The 7498-nt window shown below is 41.9% G+C and overlaps 1 long non-coding RNA gene across 1 annotated transcript; it reads left to right on the forward strand.

The window, feature by feature from the left end:
• The first annotated feature begins 680 nt into the window (after positions 1–680).
• On the forward strand, positions 681–7069 carry LOC127912498 (uncharacterized). The gene is made up of 2 exons (XR_008082950.1): positions 681–5234; positions 6269–7069. It is a non-coding gene; the product is annotated as an uncharacterized LOC127912498 (long non-coding RNA).
• Positions 7070–7498: the final 429 nt, after the last annotated feature.

A 7498-nucleotide genomic window follows, 5' to 3' on the forward strand; every position in this document is an offset into this window, starting at 1 on the left:
TGTCCCAGAACTTTTGGAGTTGGAGCTACAGGATGCAAACTTCTGCCTGAAGAAGCTGGCCTTAGCTTTCCTGACTGACTGCGTGTATTGGTTCCTGACTTCCCTGAACAGTTGCATATCACGGGGGCTATTCGATGCTATTGCAGTCCGCCACAGGATGTTTTTGTGCTGGTCGAGGGCAGTCAGGTCTGGAGTGAACCAAGGGCTGTATCTGTTCTTGGTTCTGCATTTTTTGAACGGAGCATGCTTATCTAAAATGGTGAGGAAGTTACTTTTAAAGAATGACCAGGCATCCTCAACTGACGAGATGAGGTCAATGTCCTTCCAGGATACACGGGCCAGGTCGATTAGAAAGGCCTGCTCACAGAAGTGTTTTAGGGAGCGTTTGACAGTGATGAGGGGTGGTCGTTTGACTGCGGCTCCGTGGCGGATACAGGCGATGAGGCAGTGATCGCTGAGATCCTGGTTGAAGACAGCGGAGGTATATTTGGAGGGCCAGTTGGTCAGGATGACGTCTATGAGGGTGCCCTTGTTTACAGAGTTAGGGTTGTACCTGGTGGGTTCCTTGACGATTTGAGTGAGATTGAGGGCATCTAGCTTAGATTGTAGGACTGCCGGGGTGTTAAGCATATCCCAGTTTAGGTCACCTAACAGAACAAACTCTGAAGCTAGATGGGGGCGATCAATTCACAAATGGTGTCCAGGGCACAGCTGGGAGCTGACGGGGGGTCGGTAGCAGGCGGCAACAGTGAGAGACTTGTTTCTGGAGAGAGTAATTTTCAAAATTAGTAGTTCAAACTGTTTGGGTATGGACCTGGAAAGTATGACATTACTTTGCAGGCTATCTCTGCAGTAGACTGCGACTCCGCCCCCTTTGGCAGTTCTATCTTGACGGAAGATGTTATAGTTGGGTATGGAAATCTCTGAATTTTTGGTGGCCTTCCTGAGCCAGGATTCAGACACGGCAAGGACATCAGGGTTAGCAGAGTGTGCTAAAGCAGTGAGTAAAACAAACTTAGGGAGGAGGCTTCTGATGTTGACATGCATAAAACCAAGACTTTTTCGATCACAGAAGTCAACAAATGAGGGTACCTGGGGGCATGCAGGGCCTGGGTTTACCTCCACATCACCCGCGGAACAGAGAAGGAGTAGTATGAGGGTGCGGCTAAAGGCTATCAAAACTGGTCGCCTAGAGCGTTGGGGGCAGAGGATAAGAGGAGCAGGTTTCTGGGCTAAAATCTCTACAACAATAGTTGACATTTCGCGAATGAGTTTGTTGTCCAGTCCCTGTCAGGGGCTTTGAAGATTGATTTCATCTTCAACCTGCGGGTGCAGTCAAAAGGGCGAATCAATCTCTGAAAATGTAATTGGTTAAGCTAATTGGTGAAACAAGCCTGACATGGGTGAAAGTGCTTCCATTGGTACTGATGAGTATGAAGGCAGATCCCATATGGTCACTGGTCTCTCTCCACACAAGGTGCTGACTGGCCGTCCTATGCAAATGACAAATGCACCTTTCACCCAGAACAGGTTGTTCCTTCAAGGGATGGAGGAAGACATGGTTGAGTATTGTGTCACCCTTAGCAGTGTTCTCAAGACTCTCTTTCCTCAAATGAAGGCATCTTTGCCGAACATGGCAGGTGGAGCTGAGCACTGTTTGAGCCCAGAGGATTTTGTGGTGGTCAAGGACTTCAGGAGAAAGAGTTGGAAGGACTCCCATTGGAGAGGGCCGTACCAAGTTCTTCTGGGTTGCTGAGAGAGATACCTGGATCCACGTGTCACACTGCAGACGAGTTCCTGATCTAGGAGAAGATAGGGCTTTGCCAGTTCCGGTGGTGCAGTATGGCCCTCCTCTGCATTAGTACAGGAGTGCTAATAAGAATAGTAGGTTGTCCTCTTGTGGGAAACCTGGCAGAGGGTCCCGAGCCAAAAGGGCCAACGCCGGTCCGGAGTAGTGGCCCAGAAGTAGATGGGCATTGTAGAAGGAGTCCTGAGCCAAAGGGGCCAATGCAGGTCCAGGGCATTGACCCAGAAGTAGGAGGAGAGCCCTGCTGGGCCCTCATAACCATGAGGACAATCTGTTCTTCTCTAGAGCAGAAATGTTTGCTAATCTTACATTTGGACAAAGAGCGTTGTTAAAAAAAACATTTATTGGTCTCATACACATGGTTAGGAGATGAAAGTGTGGCGTAATGGTTGGACTTCTAGTTCCGTCAGTGCAGTAAAATCTAACAAGTAATCTAACAAATTCACAACGACTACCTTATACACACAAATGCAATGGGATGAATATGTACATACATATAAATATATGGATGAGCGTTGGCCATGCAGCATAGGCAAGATGCAGTAGATGGTATAGAACACAGTATTAGATGAGTAATGTAGGATATGTAAACATTATATAAAGTTCCATTATTTAAGTGACTAGTGACACATTTAAAGTTGAAGTCAGATGTTTACATACACCTTAGCCAAATACATTTAAACTAAGTTTTTCACAATTCCTGACATTTAATCCTAGTAAAAATTCCCTGTTTTAGGTCAGTTATGATCACCACTGTGAAATGTCAGAATAATAGTAGAGATAGTGATTTATTTCAGCTTTTATTTATTTCATTCAATTCCCAGTGGGTCAGAAGTTAATATACACTCAATTAGTATGCTGTAGCATTGCCTTTAAATAGTTTAACTTGGGTCAAATGTTTCGGGTAGCCTTCCACAAGTTTCCCACAATAAGTTGGGTGAATTTTGGCCCATTCCTCCTGACAGAGCTGGTGTAGCTGAGTCAGGTTTGTAGGCCTCCTTGCTTCCAAACACCTTTTCAGTTCTGCCCACAAATTTTCTATAGGATTGAGGTCAGGGCTTTGTGATGGCCACTCCAATACCTTGACTTTGTTGTCCTTAAGCCATTTTGCCACAACTTTGGAAATATGCTTGGGGTCATTGTCCATTTGGAAGACACATTTACGACCAAGCTTTAACTTCCTGACTGATGTCTTGAGATGTTGCTTCAATATATCCACGTAATTTGCCATCCTTATGGTGTCATCTATTTTGTGAAGTGCACCAGTCCCTCCTGCAGCAAAGCACCCCCACAACATGATGCTGCCACCCCAGTGCTTCACGGTTGGAATGGTGTTTTTCGGCTTGCAAGCCTCCCACTTTTCCTCCAAACATAACGATGGTCATTATGGCCAAACAATCCTATTTTTGTTTCATCAGACCAGAGGACATTTCTCCAAAAAGTACAATCTTCATCCCCATGTGCAGTTGCAAACCGTAGTCTGGATTTTTTATGGCGGTTTTGGAGCAGTGGCTTCATCCTTGCTGAGCGGCCGTTCAGGTTATGTCGATATAGGACTTGTTTTACTGTGGATATAGATACTTTTGTACCTGTTTCCTCCAGCATCTTCACAGGGTCCTTTGCTGTTGTTCTGGGATTGATTTGCACTTTTCGCACCAAAGTACGTTAATCTCTAGGAGACAGAACGTGCCTCCTTCCTGAGCGGTATGACGGCTGTGTGGTCCCATGGTGTTTATACTTGCATACTATTGTTTGTACAGATGAACGTGGTACCTTCAGGCATTTGGAAATTCCTCCCAAGGATGAACCAGACATGTGGAGGTCTACAATTTTTTTCCTGAGGTCTTTGCTGATTTCTTTTGATTTTCCCAAAGAGGCACTGAGTTTCATGCACAAAGTAGACGTCCTAACCGACTTGCCAAAACTATAGTTTGTTAACCTCTCTGTGCACGGAACCCACTAGCGGGCTGAAATTCCACAACATACGGTGATCGCGACATAAATAGTCATATTAGACATTCATGAAAATACAAGTGTCTCACATGTATCAAAAGCCTAGAATCTTGCTAATCTAACTGCGTTGTCAGATATTAAAAAAGGATTTACTGCGAAAGAATACGATGCGATTATCTGAGCATAGAGCCCCATAAAAAAATATATATTTTAACCAGCACAGGCGTAACATAATCACAAACTGCATTAAAATAAATCGTTTACCTTTGACGATTTCCGTCTGTTTGCAATCCCAATGCTCATTGTTACACAATGAATGATCTTTTGTTTGATAAAATCCGTTTTTATAGCCTAACATGAAACATTTTGTGAACCGCTTGTGTCGTGAATTCCGTCTCATTTAATTTTCGACAACATAATCCAGGTAAATAACCCACACAGAACGTGACTTTTCCAGTCATGTTTGGTTTCACTGCAATCAACTAGTTTTTTTGTAACACAATCAAACCTGATGGGCAATTTCACGGGACGTATTGACTGAAAGAAACCGATTTGAAGACAACAAGTCATGACATCTGTCACGCCCTGGTCTAAGTATTTTGTGTTTTTCTTCATGTATTGGGTCAGGCCAGGGTGTGGCATGGAGTTTTTGTATTGTGGTGTGTTTTGTCTTGGGGTTTTGGTGTGTATGTATTTGGGATTGTAGCTAGTGGGGTTATCTAGCAAAGTCTATGCCTGTCTGGAGTGGTTCTCAATCAGAGGCAGGTGCTTATCGTTGTCTCTGATTGGGAACCATATTTAGGCAGCCATATTCTTTGAGTTTGTCGTGGGTGATTGTCCTGAGTGTCTTGACGTCCTTATTCTGTGTTAGTTTGCACCAGTTTAGGCTGTTTCGGTTTTCATTACGTTTATTGTTTTGTAGAGTTTGTGTTTTGGATTCGTGTTACGTTTGTTTTATTAAACATGGATCACAATATACACGCTGCAGTTTGGTCCGACTCTCCTTCACCATTAGAAAACCGTGACAACATCATTGTGCACCAATGATTTGCCTGCTGTTTCGTTGATTGACTGTATTTTAACCCAATGACCACTGATCGTCTTGAAATCTAGCTGGGTAGATAGCCAATGAGCTGAGCTAAACGGCAATAGGTCATGTTTATGTGTTGCAAGACCAACCCATGTAGTAAGCTCCAGCGTAACGAGAGTCATAAGCTATTGAAGTTTCATACCAGAAGGAGAAACCCATATTACGCACTGCATTGTTTGGTGAACGCGCAGATTCAGCTGTTTATATATCAATCATTATGGCGACTAAGTCAGGGAAAGCTAAATCTAAGTATAGATATACAGATGTACACACAATTTTTGAATACATTGATTGGGAAGGTGAGACAGAGATTGTTGTAGGACGAATCATTTAGCGATTGTGGAGGAATATTTTTTGAACGGGAGAGGACATTGTTTTGGACTGGTAAGTTCTTGTCATGCTAATGCCCTTGTTTGAAATTAATAATATAAAATATAATTTGTGATTTTTTATTTATTTTAGAAGCAATATATAAACATGTAATGTCATGAAATGTGAGATGTGTGTGTCTGCCGCCCCACCCCAACCCACATGAAATAGTCTATTTGAGGCTGTTGAGGGGAGGGCAGGCCCTCAACAATGGCCAAAGTGAAATGGAGACAGTAGATACAGCTGGTCTGTTGTAATATAATAAAGACAGTAGATCTAGCTGGTCTGTCATAATATAATAGAGACAGTAGATCTAGCTGGTCTGTCATAATATAATAGAGACAGTAGATCTCGCTGAAATGTCATAATATAAAAGAGACAGTAGATCTAGCAGGTCATAATAATATAATAGAGACAGTAGATCTAGCTGAAATGTCATAATATAATATAGAGACAGTAGATCTAGCTGAAATGTCATAATATAATATAGAGACAGTAGATCTAGCTGAAATGTCATAATATAATAGAGACAGTAGATCTAGCTGAAATGTCATAATATAAAAGAGACAGTAGATCTAGCTGGTCTGTCATAATATAATAGAGACAGTAGATCTAGCTGGTCTGTCATAATATAATAGAGACAGTAGATCTAGCTGAAATGTCATAATATAAAAGAGACAGTAGATCTAGCTGGTCTGTCATAATATAATATAGAGACAGTAGATCTAGCTGGTCTGTCATAATATAATAGAGACAGTAGATCTAGCTGGTCTGTCATAATATAATATAGAGACAGTAGATCTAGCTGAAATGTCATAATATAATAGAGACAGTAGATCTAGCAGGTCATAATAATATATTCAACCTTGTGTTCCCTGTACTCTCTATATATCTGTTTATTATACCTGTTGATACAGGGCTCATATGTGAAACTATTCTAACTGAACATTTTCTTTCACAGTGACACTGACTCCGAATGGGATTCTTATCCGGTGTCCTGTGTGAATTTAAGTATGCTCTCTCTAATTCTCTCTTTCTCTCTCTCTGAGGACCTGAGCCCTGGGACCATGCATCAGGACTACCTGGCATGATGACTCCTTGCTGTCCCCAGTCCACCTGGCCTTGCCGCTGTTCCAGTATCAACTGTTCTGCCTGCGGCTATGGAACCCTAAACTGTTCATTTTTACTCTTGAGGTGCTGTCCTGTTGCACCCTCTACAACCACTGTGATCTCCACCCGGCACAGCCAGAAGAGGACTGGCCACCCCTCATAGCCTGGTTCCTCTCTAGGTTTCTTCCTAGGTTTTTGCCTTTCTAGGGAGTTTTTCCTAGCCACCGTGCTTCTACACCTGCATTGCTTGCTGTTTGGGGTTTTAGGCTGGGGCTATATAAATAGATTTGATTTGATAGAGGACTGAGGGCCTTCCAAATATTGAAAGTGTGTAAATAGTTACCCATGTTATTTTGTAAATGTATATATATATATTTTTTCATATATTTTTTAATCAATAATTTTTTCCCCCCATTTGTTTTGGTCCATTTTTTGGGGGGATGTGTGTTAGAATACCATTTTGGTATTTTGTATATGGTTATTTGTTTCAAAATGTATACCTTCACCAATTTGGCCACTTGGGTACATTTGGGCTACTTGTGTGGGACACCTGGGTGACTTCATGATAAATGTCATGTAGCACACTCCTTTTGGAAGTTATCATTCTGAAACTTTGCACAAGTACTGTTGCCCTCTTCTATGTCTCACTGAAATTGTCCCCATCATCCTACCCGAATGTTTGTTTTATCTTGTTCATTTTAAAGATGATGATATAAAAATAAAAAACATGTTTTCTTTCATTGTTTTATCTAAACCAGATCTATTGTGTTATATTCTCCTACATTCAATTCACATTTACACAAACGTCAGAGTGTTTTCTTTTAAATGGTACCAAGAATATGCATATCCTTGGTTCTGTGCCTAAGCTACAGGCTGTTAGATTTGGCTATGTCTTCAGGTGGAAATTTCACAAAGTAGTGGGGAGCTCTGAGAGGTTTTAACAAGAAATTTGTGGAGTGGTTGAAAAACAAGTTTTAATGACTCCAACCTAAGTGTATGTAAACTTCTGACTTCAATTATATTACATCCATTTATTAAAGTGGACAGAGATTTGAGTCTGTATGTTGGCTGCAGCCTCTCTATGTTAGGGATGGCTGTTTAACAGTCTGATGGCCTTGAGATAGAAGCTGTTTTTCAGTCTCTCAGTCCCAGCTTTGATACACCTGTAC

Source organism: Oncorhynchus keta, chromosome 27 (genome assembly GCF_023373465.1).
Source record: "Oncorhynchus keta strain PuntledgeMale-10-30-2019 chromosome 27, Oket_V2, whole genome shotgun sequence".
Lineage (NCBI taxonomy): Eukaryota > Metazoa > Chordata > Actinopteri > Salmoniformes > Salmonidae > Oncorhynchus > Oncorhynchus keta.